We start from the raw sequence: 15,361 nt of genomic DNA on the forward strand, positions 1-15,361 counted from the left end.
TTTTATGTCCTGTGTTTTTGCCTTCATCGCGCATGAGCACAATTTTTCAGCAACGATTCTTATATTTTCCATGATGACTGCCATCTTTTATGGTTTAACTGAAGAAAATTTGACTGCATTAGATAATTCATAATTTTGAAACACAGCTTTTTCACGATTAAATTGTGCAATTTTGCACCTTTCGTTTGAAGAATGTATGAGGAAGGTTGCCTCTATAGCTTCATTTTAATTTTTTAAAGTATGTCTTTTAAACAAATTAAGATTTTTATTTCCTTTACAGTAGCAAGGAAATGCGATCTACATGAATAACAATGGACATGTGGCTTAATCGTCTCCTATTTCTCGCTATTATCGCCAAGGGGCGACATATTCCTCCACAATCTGTCCATTTCCCTCTGGCGTTGTCCTGTTCTCGTCCCGGGGTTAGTGACGTCACAACCAGGACCGGGGATCAAGCTGAACGTGAATATCAGAATCAAACCGGAAATTGAGGCGGAGTCCTAACAAATAAAAGCAGGCTCGATTTAACAAAAAGATTCTGAAAGTTAGCATGAAAAAAGGAAAATAACCAAACTAAGGTACGAGTAAACTATAAACAACATCAGTTCACCAACAGACATACATGTAATTTTACATGTAATTTATATGTAATTTTACATGTATTACATTTAGGCCTGCAGCCTTGCTTCAATGACCATTAGGTAAATACACTTCTGACCGTTAGCAGTTGGTAAATAAAAGATTTTTTTTTTACGTTTTGAATTGCATACTCATTTACCCACATCACAAAGGATAAAGTGTAACCATAGAGCAAAACAAAACAAAATACGATTTTAAATGGATAGGGATTGACCAAAAAAGTAACTTGTTGATCTTTCTATTTTATTTAATTCTTATGAAAATTTTTCTGGATTAAATATTTGTTGTTTGATGCCATCATATGGACTTCAAAAGAAAAGAAAATAGTAAACTACATGGAACTGCTGTTAGCGAAACTGCTGAAACATCTGCAAAATGATAAAAAACACCTACACTTCAAACACATATACCGTTAAACTGTGAAGAACCTCTTTTTAGATGTTCCTCACCCAGACAGATATTGGCAAATGAAAACACATTAATTTAAAAAAAGAATAGAAAGAATAAATGTTTCTGCTAATATTCCACATTCATTTGGTTTCAAAGTTTTCTCTTCCTAAACATTCGTATCATCTTTTCTTTACATTTTTGTATGCTGTTGCTAAGATTTTCATTTTTGACATTTAAAATAGGTCAAATAGACGACAAAACACCTGAAGAAGTACAAGTTGAATATGTCTAAAAATGTACTATTTCAAAAAAGAAAAAAGTTAATTATATATTAAATAAAGATAGTAGTGGTGAATAGACAATAAAGCAATAATAGTACAGTGTACATTTTTGTTTATCACAGGCATAAAAATGTGGAAAAATGCACACGTTTGTTATCATGAACAATATTTAACCATATTTAATTAAACTGTGTTTTCTGACTGCATTTAATATTTTTCAAATTTCTAATATGTAATTTTAATTTACTTGTTTTTGCAAAAATTGTACTTTTTAATTGAATTTGCCCTGTTCAAACCTAGCTTTATTTTGAAAAATCGGAACGGAAGTGAAGAAGTGTGTATCTCCTAGCTTGAAAGGAGGCTGATCGAGGCGGAGGCAGTCAGCCTGCGACGGAAAAACAAGCGACAACACGTCGAACAGTACAGGTTTAGTCAGTGTTTGAAGAAAGAAAATGAGATAAACCAGAGGAGATGAGGACTTAAACGAATTTTTTTGTCACTTTGACGAGGGTTTGGTCACTTATTATTGTTGGACCCGCGCGCGCTATCCCTGTGCTGTGACGCTTGTCTGCCCATTCTGACTGGAGTGAACACTAAGGTAAGGTAAGCCTGAAATACACAACTGTGTGAGTTGCTTCTGCTTACATTACTCTTTCCAGCTGCGCGTGCCGTAGATTGAAAGGGGTTTTATTGGTCTACAGAATTATGTGTGGAGGTTTTCCTCCGTAGTGGGAGTGGGAGGCTCGGAGTGTCACTTTCTCGCGTTGAGACGCTTGGTCTTTGTCCACTCTGACCACAGACTTGGCTCGAATCTCGCTCCAGTGTTCGCGAACCACTTTTTAAACCCCCACAATTGTATAAATTTGTTTAAATTCCCACACTTAAAATCATCAATTAAAATGTTCACTAACAACATTTGTACTTTTTCGGTTAGTAAATATTAGAGGGGCCTGACTCACAGACCATGGTCGGTGGTGGTGGATTCCAGGCTGTGGTCCGGCTTTGTTTAAAATAGTTTCTTTTAACTTCAGTTCTACAATTTCGTACTTTTTTGCGTGGAAAACAATTTCTGCCATCATAGGTGTTTGGTTGGTGTGGTTCGAGATCCTGCTGACAGCGCTACGGCTCACACAATGAAGCACACTTGCCAAAGAAGCAGCAGAAATCGGCCGGGCGCCTGGTGCCACATGCCGAGCTTGTCAGTGCTCCTAGCGGCCGTTGGTGGGAACTGCACCATGCTGTCGCCTCATCAGCCCCTGTGGATCAAAGGACGCCTTGTCTGTTCTCTCACTGACTTGATGCTGGATATTTTTGTACATTTTATTTTAGATTTAGAATTTGGGTTTTCAGATTTAAATCCAGGTGTTTAAAGGTGCTGAAAGTTCTTGCGTGGTTCAGGTAGACTTGTCACACCTACTGCAGACACACCCTGTGCAAAGCGCTCTCCCGGTCTACAGTCCGCACTGACAGGTATGAGGAAGGAGGCTGCAGGTCCTGTACTGCAGAAACTCCCGTTGCATCATTTCCTTGGAATTCGATACTTGGAGCAGAAATGTTGTTTTAGAGATGAATTTCCACCCCCCTCTATGTTTCTGACACCATTCTCCCTGTCAGCTATTAATAACTCACTCTGATGAAAACTGTGGAGTTTTTTTAATATGTTCTTGTTTTTTTTTTTCATGAGGGAGGACATACATGAAGAAAATTTAGATATAAAACTGCATTTATGAGTATTTCTTTATTCAGATCGTTGTGAATCAGGAGCCGATGAAAAATTACTGTCGGAAAAAGCTTGTTGCTTTGACGTAGGCGTTTACAACGGCAAGCCACAAACTCCCTGCTCTGCTCCATTCTGATGCCTCCACTAGTACACGACTGTGCATCTTCGTTGACCTCGTCTGAGGTGGAATCTGGCTCAGAACTGTACGGCTGGATAGCTGCAATATTGCCCGCCCTTTTTGTGAAACCCCTAACGTTAGGTTGGGATGTGTGAGGGGCTCTAAGCTAGCGGGAGTTAGTGTAAACAGATAGATGACGAGATGTGGGGGTGGGCTTTCTCTGTGTGCCCACACCTCAGAGGCAAATTTCTGATGAACTCCTGCCACTCTGCATAACTATGTCCTAGAAAACGACACAGATTTTTTGATTTTGGCTAAAAAGAGCATCATCACGCTTTTACAGTAGATCAAAAGATGATCAGAGTTTGACTTTAAGCTATGTTCTCATCGCCCTCGGCAACATGTTTTTCAAGCAGACACCTTCGATGAGAAGTCTATGTAAACACTGTTTTATGGGCTTTTTTGCTCAAAACTCTTGTGTTCATGCCTGGCTACGCAAGTTTTTATGACAATGAACACGCGTTGGAAGTTAAACCAGGTCGAACTTTGACCAATCAAGGACTTGGATTTTGGAGTGACATATATATGGTTTCCTTTGTAATTCACGAAAGTGCCAACGGTTTGAAAGTTGATCATGAAGGAGGAATTAATGATTGTGGTTTGTGCCCGGCTGGAATTCTGGCATCAAGTCTTTAATATATTGGAATATAGCTGTCAAAGAAAAGACAAAAAAATAAAACCTGGAGCAAGATTTACCAGATTTGACTTTTTGCACCAAACCTTTTCTAGTACATGGTAGAAAAAGAAAAAAAAAGGGTACTTTAACATGCATTAAATGCATGGTGTGTATTAGAGGTCCAACGGATCACGGATGACCCTTGATGACCCCCCCCCCCCCCATTTAAATCGATTGTCCGTTCAAACCAAAGACAATTTGTGCGTCAAATTCAATTAATTTGAGTTAAAATAACAAAAATGAGTTTTTTACAAATACATCATATTGTCAACAATCACGATTTTGAATATGTGATTTAGAAAAATGTAAACAATAATTACTGTATTCTACTATGGATGTATTGTGAAGCTTCTAGGAGTGTGAATTCTACATTTAGGTTTTAAATATTGTTTTCAGAATTGCCTATTTTTATTCATATATTAAATGGATCCGTTTTTTAGTTTTTAGTCGTTTCTTTTAAAACAAACCCGATCTTTCCTGTCATCTTCTTAACCGTTTATTCCCTTTCGGGGTCACGGGGTTGCCGGAGCCTATCCCGGCCACTTGGGCGTAGGCAGGGGATACCCTGGACTGGTCGCCAGTCTGTCACAGGGTAGAATATCCTCAATCACACATCCATTCACTCTCACACTCACACCTATCGACAATTTAGAGTTGCCAATCAACCTATGTAGCATGTTTTTGGACAGCGGGAGGAAGCCGGAGATCTCGGAGAAAACCCACGCATGCACGGTGAGAACATGCAAACTCCACACAGAAAGGTCCCCCATCTTTCCTATAAACCAAAAATCAAAAGTACATTGGAGTAGAATATTACAGTATTTTCAGAACTATGAGCGTACCAGATTATAAAGCGCTCTATTTTTGAACTTTTTGTGTTATATAAGGTGCATTAAGGAAGACAATAGAGTCACAGTCCGTTGGTTAGTCAGACTTTTTTAACTTTGTTCACAGTTATTCTAGAACTCGTTCGTAATCCGCTCTGGTAGAAACTTTAGACATGTTATTGTATTCGCAATACCTCCAACTTCCGATCTTATTTGCAAAACGTAAAAAAAACAGACTATTTACTCTACGCTAACTCCCAACCTTGTTAGTAACGAAAAAAAAAAATATTACACCGCTACATATTAACTGAGTTGGCATGATCATAATAACACCCAACTAACCATTTTATAAGGGTACCTCACAAAATCGCTTTAAAATCAGTATCAGTATATCTAAGGTGTTTCAGATAATTTTTTGGAAAAAAATTAAGGTTTTTAAGGTCACCATATAGTGTAGAAAATACAGTAGTCCAATATTTTCTTCCTCCCATTTTCTGATCTAGCTCAATTGAAAGTGTAATTGTTTTCTACCTGCTAAAATTCTTAGGTCTGTCGGAGAGATGAAGGAAATATAAAGACTAGATTACATGTTAGTATTGGTTTTGAGATGATGTCTTTTTCATTGTCAACGTGATCATTTATAATAAGCGGAATGGGTTATCACACATCCAGTCTAACTGTATGTACCACAGCAGTCTGACTGCATGTAGACTGGTGGTACATGCAGTTTTGTGAAAGCATTTCCTTTTATGTGACCCTGGAATCTATCAGGAAAAGAGGGTTCATGCTGCTACCAAGCAGAAGCAGACGGAGCGTGGTGTGTGGTCTTCAAATTGAAATTGTTTGTTTTACTTCTCTTCTTCCTTTAGTTTGCTTAAATCTTCTTGGGTTAGCTTACTGCAGCACGTATCACCAGATAGAAATGCACAAAAGACAATCCTTTTGTCTTTGCTGTCAAACAGTTGCAGGGTTGATATTTGGGTTGAAGTAAATCATTAATAGTAAATGTAATTACATTACTCGTCTGTAAAACTTATGTTCAACCCATGTTCCTATAGAGAAGAGGTCTGGTGGTGGTTCCTGTGACTCAGTGCCAGGCTGCAAAACAGGCAGCAAAAAAATAAATAAATACATAAACTGAATAACTGCAGTCTCTAGGTCCTGTGACCCATATCATCACTCTGCCTCTGCCGTGCTCAACACAAATGTGGCAAACAATAACTTTCACCATCCTCACTGACACCTGAGATGCTTAGGTTGTACAGTAGTTAGGATTGTGCCGATACCATCGTCCATCGTGAAGGCTGACTGACATCACTATGGAGAGACACCATCGTGATGCCACGCCCCCGCCACGCTGCGAGTCGACACCATAAGCCGCAGTTACATGTGCAAAATATCTTAATCGGATCAATGGTCGGAATAGAATTCAACCGTGTACATGGGCCCAGAAAAACTTTTTCATATTATAACAAACGTTCACATGGGTCACACTTTCGGTCGGAATAAATCCTTCGCACATGCGCAGAAGTGTTTGAAATACCGGAAGAAGAAATGAGTTCTGCTGAGAGGCTACATACCTAGTAGGCCTGCACAATATACCGCACATTTATCGTTATCGCGAAATCAAGCTGTGCAATATGCATACCGCAAAAGACGGCAAAAATCGCAATAAATTATTACCTTAAATGTGCTAAAACAAACTCATGGCAGCTTGAAATATTGAACAAAAGAAATAAATCCCTTTATGCATTTAACCAATCAGAAGGACCCATTTACGTTGTTGATCAATCAGATGAGCCCTTTTATGTTTGATGTTTGCCTCCTATGTCGACAAGGGTCATTTGGAGTATAATTTTTAAACTGTTGCAGTGAAATGGAAATTATGTTTTTGTTTTTTTTGCTATTTGTTTATATACCGCAATTTATATCGTTATCGCAATATTAATCACCAATATCGCATATCGCGAGTTTTCCTCATATCGTGCAGCCCTAATACCTAGATATCTGGCTGCTCTGTAATATATGAGATGATCTTCTAAACATTCTTTTATTATCGTTATGGTTATTATGAAGCGCATGTTCGCTCATCATTTTAATTTTAATTCGTGTGGTCAGTGCTTTTTCTGTTGAAGAACGGAGCCAGAAGAAGCCAGGGCTAAGAGATGCTAACACGGGCTAATATCATTTAGCCTTTGATGAACATAAATCAATGCAGAAATGCTGCAATCTGCAGCTTGGCTGAACGTAAATATGTGGGAATAACATCAGGCTTTATTTTGTCGGGACATGACTAGAAACACAAATTCATGTGATTGTTTGAACGATTTCTAAGGACTGAGCGACATTTCTGCTTTGAAAAGTTCAAACACCGCCCCAAAGCCGCTGTGTGAGCTGACGGTCCGCGCTCTGCCTGGACCTACACTTTTACCGGAAGACCCGGTTCTCCTGAGTTCGGTAGCTCGTTCACCTAGAGCTGTGGGAAGGATCGCAGTCCGAAGTCTCCCACACATAGCGCACATGTAACAAAGCATCCTCCCTTCCCATCAAACACAAAGTCTGACTGCTCTGCTCAGAGACACGGTCGCTCGGTCCACCGGTCGACTTGACTAATCAAGTGCAGGAGCGGACTATGTCTTTTCTATTTTTTTTTTTTTGTTAAAGTCACCTCCCTCAGTTTATACTGGATCATGGCGGATGAGTTATTAGTTGGGAAATAAAATAAATGAATAAATAAAGTGAAATAACAAATAATAATTATATAATAATGAAAAATTAAAAATACCCCCCCACGATATCATCGTCCATCCCGATGGTTTACTGCAAACATCGTCAACTGCCAATTTAAGGGACATCGCCCAACCCTAACAGTAGTCCCATTTTAATATGCTTTTTAAAATAAATGTCTGTTCCCTGTTTGGCTGTAGACTATTATCAAGAGGTTAAGCAAGAGCTAAATGGATGAAAAGGTGAGGGGTTTTACCTAAATGTCCCACTTAGACTATATTTTTATCTATTTTAAAATCGTTCCCAGTGGTCATTTAATTATGATTATGCACTTTTTAGCCAAAAAGCTAAAAAGCCTGTGTCGTTTTTTAAGACAGTTTCTGCAGAGCGGCCGGAGTTCATCTGAAATTCGCTTGAGTTGGGGCTGGATTGTTGCTGTGGATATCCCATCATCCCTTTGTTTGCACTCTCTCCCGCCAGCTTACAGCCCCTCACACCCCCCAAGCCAACATTACCAGTGCAACAAAAGTGGCGAGCAATATTGGAGCTATCCATCCGTCAAGTTTTGACACAAATTCAGCTCAGATGAGGAAAATGAAGACGTAAATTGATGTATTTGTCTACAAATAGATGGATCATAGTAAAGTGAAGCAAGGAAGCTTTTGCCCCCCCCATTTCAGTTGTGGCATCACAACTGAGAGCTTTGTCAAATGCAAGTAGCACCTAATCCAAAAGAAATACTTAACAATGCAGTTTTAATCATAAATTCTTTATTATGTGTCCTCCATCAGGTAAAAAAAAACAAAAAAAAAACGCCTAAAACATAATCTTCATTGGAGTGGGTGTTTGAAAAACCCATTTAATTGAATTTAGCAATTGCCATCTATCGCAGGTTATTTTTAAAATGTAAGTTATTTTTAGTATGTCATAAATGAGGGAGCACAGTTCTCATCACAGGGAATTGCCTAGTTTCACTTCTCTCAGGCTAACACTGACAAGTCCCTAATGATCCTGGCTTTAGCGCAGATGTTTCATACATCCCATAGTAGGTGGTGCTACGCATCCTTTCAATTTTTACTATCTAGGGAAAGGCGAGCAGGTATGTAGAAAGGAGGATTCATAAAGCTAAAATTGTTTCTCCACTATGATCTGTCTTGTAGATCACAATTGGATTTCAGCACATTCGACTCTAACCGTCACACCGGATCAATACAGCTCTGAACTGTGCTTAGGTCGACCTCTAACATCGGCCATGACACATTTGATCAAGCAGCTCACAGAACCGGACGATTACCCCAAAAATTGGACTTTTGAGGTGTAGTGTTGTTAGTCGCATATCACCTGGTGTTAGTTCATGTAACTGTTGGTAAAATTGCTGAAATCTCCACCCTTGGTTATACTTCTGGAGAATATTAAACTTGAAATAGTACACGTCTCCCCATTTTGATCCAACAGTTTATTCTTTGAGGTCCACTGGTCGCCCTTCTGTATTTATACATGCAAACTAGAAGCTCAGTTTGAAGAACCTGTTTGGTTTAATAACCTGCTTGTAAATAAGACGCTGTAGTTGCTGTTGTGATTGAATAACCTCATTCTTATTATACCGTACATACCTGACATTTCTGTCTGGTTTAACAGAAGTAAACTAATCAGAGGTAATGGACTGTAGGTTCAGTTTTGGTTTTTGTGCAGCTGCAGAGTGAAAGCAGATTTTTATTAATACGCTTATTCAATTTTAGGGTTTTATCACCAAATAATTGTATGTCCTTCTCTAAAAATTTAAATGACAGCAGTTTTTCAACTTTTGAGTTAGAAGGCAATATGTTGACAATTCTGTGTCAATTCTGGCCTCATTAGTATTCATCAATAGTGTTCATATTGTATACAATATCCTTACAGAGATTTAGTTAGCCAGTGTCAAAACATCTAAGGAGATTTCTATTTGTCCTTTTACCAATGTGTTTAACGCAAAGAAAATTTGGTTTGGTGGAAAAAGTCAAAGTGGTCAAAAGCAGTTCACATTTTGATCAAATCATCAGTGTGTTTCCTCATTCCCTTTAGGTTTCACGTCTGTTTTCTATGTCTTATTGATTGTTTCTACTTTTAGATTATCTTTTGTGAGTTTCTTCTTTAGTGCTTTAGCTTGTGTCCTTCATATTTGTCAACCCATTCCTCCTCTCCATTTTTGGCTCCCCAGAGCTTCCGTAGTGTTAGTTTCACACGGCGGTATGGTAAGCGACAAACAACAACATCATAGCACACACGAAACAGCAAGCGACAGCACGGCTACCAGTGAGAGTGGGAACTTTGTTCCCAAGAAAGGAATAAAATCATCTGTTGTTTGGAACTGGTCTGGGTTTACTGCCACAGACGTGGAGCAAGAGACCCCCTCCCACACTGCAACATTTGCCCATCACAGTCAAAGGCAGCAGGAACCACAAACCTATTCCAACACCTGGGGGAACCTTTTATTACTGTTCTCCTTCACTCCATAACACCAAACATGGACGCGGACGCCCAACACATGTGCACGCTCTCACTCACTCTCGCACGGCACGCGCTCCTTCCTCTTACACATGCAGCACGCTGACACACATACTCATTCTACAACACCTATATAGTTAGTTCATTAGTTAGATAGTTAGTTGTTACTGTTATTTGTTAATAAATACTACTGCGTTGTACTTATGAATTGTATTCATTTGTGACGCGGCCGCCGGGGGATTTTGTGTTCAGCGGCTGGGGGGCGAGGTGGTGGTGGTGGTGGTGGTGGGGGGAGGCGGTAGACCGCGACTCCTGTTGCTTTGTCAGCACGGTGATCAAAGATCCCACACCATCACAGCTCTAGTTTATATCTTGTGGGCCAAAAAAAAAGCGACTTCTCCAGTCCCGATAGCAGATCTGAGGTCAGATCTTAACAATACTGCGGTCTTAAAGAATGTTGCCCCGGGGTTCGTTAACTACCAGGGCTCGGTACCCATCCCTAGGAAAGGAGCACAGTGGAGAACAATCACCGAAGCGGTCACTTTACATAAAGACATGTTACCCATATATACCGTGGAAAAGACGGGGTTTCTTAATTTAATTAAAACCTTAGACCCCAGATATGAGCTGTGTTGTTAATCCTTTAGAAAGTGGTGCTACTCTCGAGGTGAATGTTTGTCTCCTTTTAGTCTAGACTACAAAGTGTCACTTTAAACACAGCTGAGACTTTGATTCCAAACTTGTGTTCATTTATTTACTATTCATCCCAGGAATGGGAGTTACATTTGTCTTACGTTTGATTAAATAAAAGCAAAATTTGCTTTAAGTTGTCTGCCGTTTGTACTTATTGCTTTCCTTAAGTACGGGGGGAAAAATCTGGAAAAATCGGAAATCGAATTAAAAAAAATAAAATCGGAAATTTTTAGGCCAGATCGCCCAGCCCTAGTTAAAGTTATTTTTTTAAAATAAAGGTCCACCTTTGTTTGATTTATATCAATAGTTTAATACTCTTTTTAGAACTGCAAAAATTGGTTTTGATTCAAATTTACAGAAAAGAAATTGATTTTTAAAGACCCACTCCAATAAAAATCGCACTTTTCTGATAATGGAGGACATATATAAAGCTGCAAGCCTCCTGCTCTGCTCCATTCTGATGCATCCACTTGTAGATGATAAGATCCATGTACTGTACGTCATGATGTTCCTTATCAGAGCTGGAATCTGGTTCAAACTCCGACATCGCTTCTTATTTTTGTTGCAACGGTAAGGTTAGGTTGGAGTTGTTAAGGGCTTTAAGCTAGTGGGAGAGAGTGTAAACAAAGGAATGATGGCAAATGAGGGTAAACTCACTTAACGCCACTGGTCCCGCCCACAGTTCAGAGGTGAAGAGTGCTGCTCTACAGACACTATGTCCTAAAAAAATAACAAAGGTTTTCTGATTTTGTCTATAAACAGCATATTCACAATTAAAAGACCACTTGAAACATTTAAAAAAAACGTTTAAAGATGATTGGATTGGCACTTTAAGACATTTTGACTTTTTCAAGAAAAAGTTCCTCTTTTGTTAATTCTCTATTTGTAGTTGAGCGAAACCTCATAAAGAAAACTGAACCAAAATTATTTGGATTTTAATTTTAAAAAAGTGTAAATTCATGAGACAAGTTAAGTGAATTTAATTGAACCAATTCAGAGTTTTGTATAACTAATTAAATTTAAATGCATAATATTGACTCAATCTTACTTAGTAAATAAATATTAATTAATTAAACGTGCATTTATCTACATGCAAAGCTATCCTTGATTTTTGATAAAACAGCTTAGTTTTTCTTTAAGAGTTTATAATTTTATGCATGCGACTGTTTTTGGGTTCATATTACATTTGGAGCAAAAGGGAAATATAATGCCCTTACAGGTGCTAAGCAGTATGTGAATATGTGAACCCTGTCTATGAATTTGACAAATGGATCCATAGTTTGGATAAAACAACAACAATTACATACTCAGAAAGTTCTAAAATATTTGCCACTTTCTGAGAAAGTGGATTTCCTTTATTGAAGGTAAAGGCCATTAAGGACTCAGTTTAGCTGAAGGATTCTCTTTGAACAGCAAACAATTATAAGATTAAACAAAAACAAAATTTTTTATTTCTTATCTGCAAAAAGCACAAGTTAATTAAATCAGAGGGAAATATGGTAGATTGTCACTTTTTTCCTTGAGTGATTAAAAATTGTTTTCTACAATATTTTTATTCCACGTTCCTTTGTCTGCAGAGGCTTTGACAAGCCCTTCACGCTTTAATTGATTTAATGAAGTGGACATTTCCCCCTTTGGCTGTACTGATGCCCAAAGCATCAGCATGCAGACATGCATCGAATTATCTTACACTCTGCAACAAGGACGTTGCTTATCTGCGTTTCACAGAACCATCCGAGCGCAGCTTAGAGCATCACAGCCCACGTAACATCCATCCATCAGCGGTTCACTCCTATTACCAAATGATTGTGTTGCTGTGGAGGATCCAAAAAGAGCACTCCAAAAACATCTGCTTTGTGATTTGTAACAGACAGATGTGCATTAGCCTTGGGATTATCCAATATAATTGCTGCTTTGTAACAACACAATACCAGCAGCTGCCACTCAAAAAAAAAGTTTTCAATATTTTCAATTCATGTGTTTGGAAAATATCATTTATCAGATGCATCCGTTCTGATTGGCAATTTTATTTTCTTTAAAAAAATGTATACTTGCTTTTTGTTTCTTTAGCTTTCTAGACTATTTAAGGTTGTAGGGCCACAAAGATTACCAATTGGAAATGTTTCTAGGTAAACTTTGTAAGGTTGCATTAGAAAAACCCCACTAATATTTATCAAATTGTGGCAAATGAACTTGTGATGCTCTGCTCTAAGACAAAATAACCTGAGGGTCTATGCGACCCTTGAGTGTCGTCGTGTCGGCATAAAAATCTCTGCCAAACCACCTGTGCGAATCAGTGAAAGCTGATTTGCTGTGGCATATTGAAATAACTTTTGCTTCAGGATTCATTGTTTCCGCCTTAAAATAGGGGAGCTTTTAGTTTAATTTCTACCCACCTTATCCGCTTTTAACCCATTATTAATGTATATTCTTTTAAGACCTTAAACATTCATTACACATTCAAAATCTTTGCAGGACATTAAATTCTTCATCTGGGGAGAACCCAGTGGAGAACATTTTATCGAACTGATTTCAAAAGAATTTAAGAACGCACATTAACAGAGAGGTGTCAGTAGATTTATTTTATGTGGTGACTGAACGGCTGAGGTCACACATTCAAACAACTGCATGTGTTTGCTCAACGAACTAAACTTGTCAAACTCCTTCAACGTTGCTGATTTGATGTCCAGCCAGTTCTTTAAGCTCTTATCCTCCTGCAACAACTTCATCTATGCTTGCTTTGATTCCCCTCTTCCTTTTCACTGTTTGCCGTTGTGGCTTTGAAAGCCTTGTGTACCTCTTGTGTCTTCTGCTGTAGGCCACACCTTTTTTTTTTCCTGTGTCTTTCACCATTTCCCACTACTCTTATCATGTCCAGATTCTGCTCAAAGTCGATTCTAGATGTTTTAAGGCTGTAAATCGCCCTCAATACACACTTTTTTACACTTTTTTCAGACGGACATGAACATTTTCACACTTATCTCTTGTTTAATCTCTCAAAGTTTAAACCTTTTGTAGAAAAAATGTGTAGCGTTATAGGATCAGAAACCAAGATCTGCTAGTGATCTATGATCTATGTAATTCTGGTTAGCTGAACGCATTCTATACAGGAGACACGAAACAAAGGAGATTGATTGACAAGGTCAACAACCAATCAGGATGCAGAACAAGTTCACTGTGTCAAAAAAAGAAAGCATGCACAACTGCACTAAAAAAAATTAGCGAAATGTGAACCGCGATATAAGAGTTGTGGTAGTCAGAAGAATGTTAGCACTGGAGCTAAAGCTCTGGTGTTAAATGATTCAATCCTGCTAACTCTGTCATACGGTGGCACAAACATTTCTTGTTGCAGGTTATTATTGATAGCTTTTCACATAGGTTCCAGGTTTCATTGAATCAATAATGGAATAGCTTTATTTGATAAAGGTTTTCTCATAGCCAACAGAGAAAATGAGAAAGTGTGTGAACAATGTGTGCATATGTTTGGGCATGCATTAGGGGTGGTATTATACTGTATGGAAGGAATTTAACTCTAAAAGCGGGCCTCATCAGAACTACACAAGACAAGACACAACGCAGATCACCTGACTAATTGTTGCCACCTTAGTGATAAGGTGCCATAGGCTTTAAATTCCCAAGCTGCCTTTTTTTTTTTTTTTTACAGTGCTTTTAAATTCTGATTTAGACTCCATTAAGATTTATCTCCCTAACCAATCTAATTAGTATTTTTCTTTTGTACTTTTGTAAAAATGTATTTTGACCTGTGAAATACTTAAAACAAACCTTTCTAGTCTACTTAAATGATTGAGAGCATTTTTTAAAAGAACAAATACAACTAATTTATGGCCAAAGCTGATGTAAACACAAAGAGGCAAAACATCTGAAGTGTTAAAATTGAGCTTTATTTTTAATGTTTCTATATGCTTGGGAGTGTATACTTTAACTGAATAACAGTGTGATAGGCTTTTAGAATCTGCCAATACCCTCTCCAACTCCCTTATGCACAGATGCTTCCACTTGAGGAGGGTGAGGCAAATCATGCTATATTTATAGGATGTATGGTGGAGAATGCCACAGGGTTCCCTTGGGGGTTCAGTATTGAGAGCATTGTATTTGCCCTGCTCAATGTCTGTATCTTGCTGTCATGCACATGGTATCATATCACACTTGTTAAGCATCTGTTTTCCCTTTTTTTGCCAGTTTAACTTGGCAGAATTACAACCCGGTGTAGCCTTGGCAGTCCCTTGTGAGATGCCAGCAGATGCTTACTGACTGCAGCCTTTCTGCATTTTTATGGAATGTGTGATATCATCTGTATGTCAGAGAAGCAGAAGTGCTCTAGCATGTTCAGGCCACATCACTGCAGTAGCAGAGGAGTGTGATGGAAATTATCAGGCCATGGACTCCTGCTGTGCTGAAAACCATTTTTGGAGCAGTGCAGCTCAAATGGCTAGACAATTTCTTTCAACTTTCTTTCAACACACAGAGGAATTGGCAGTAATGGCATGCAGGGTTTTTCCGCAAACCCAGTACAGGCTATGCAAGGTGATCAACCTCTGCTTGAATACAAATACGTCTAAAATAATGACAATATTGTGTAGAAAGTTGAATTTTTTTGTCAGTACTTTTTAAATTGATCCCGGCTTGATGGATGTTTAAAAGACAGTCATTGACACCCTTCACAAGGAGAGCAAGCCGGTTGTTCATAGTGCTGTATCCAAGAATATTCATAGAAAATTGAGTAGA

General features: G+C 38.5%; 1 protein-coding gene across 2 annotated transcripts in view; it reads left to right on the top strand.

The window, feature by feature from the left end:
• Positions 1 to 1,642: 1,642 nt before the first annotated feature.
• Positions 1,643 to 15,361, top strand: part of nck2 (NCK adaptor protein 2) — a 52,866-nt gene continuing 39,147 nt past the window's right edge. The window contains exon 1 of one of the 2 annotated variants that reach the window (XM_011489376.3): positions 1,643 to 1,913. The gene's annotated coding sequence lies outside the window, so the exon portion shown is untranslated. The remainder of the gene's footprint in view (positions 1,914 to 15,361) is intronic. The other variant, XM_004081587.4, reaches the window with a different exon arrangement.

The sequence above is a fragment of the Oryzias latipes genome, chromosome 21 (assembly GCF_002234675.1).
Source record: "Oryzias latipes chromosome 21, ASM223467v1".
Lineage (NCBI taxonomy): Eukaryota > Metazoa > Chordata > Actinopteri > Beloniformes > Adrianichthyidae > Oryzias > Oryzias latipes.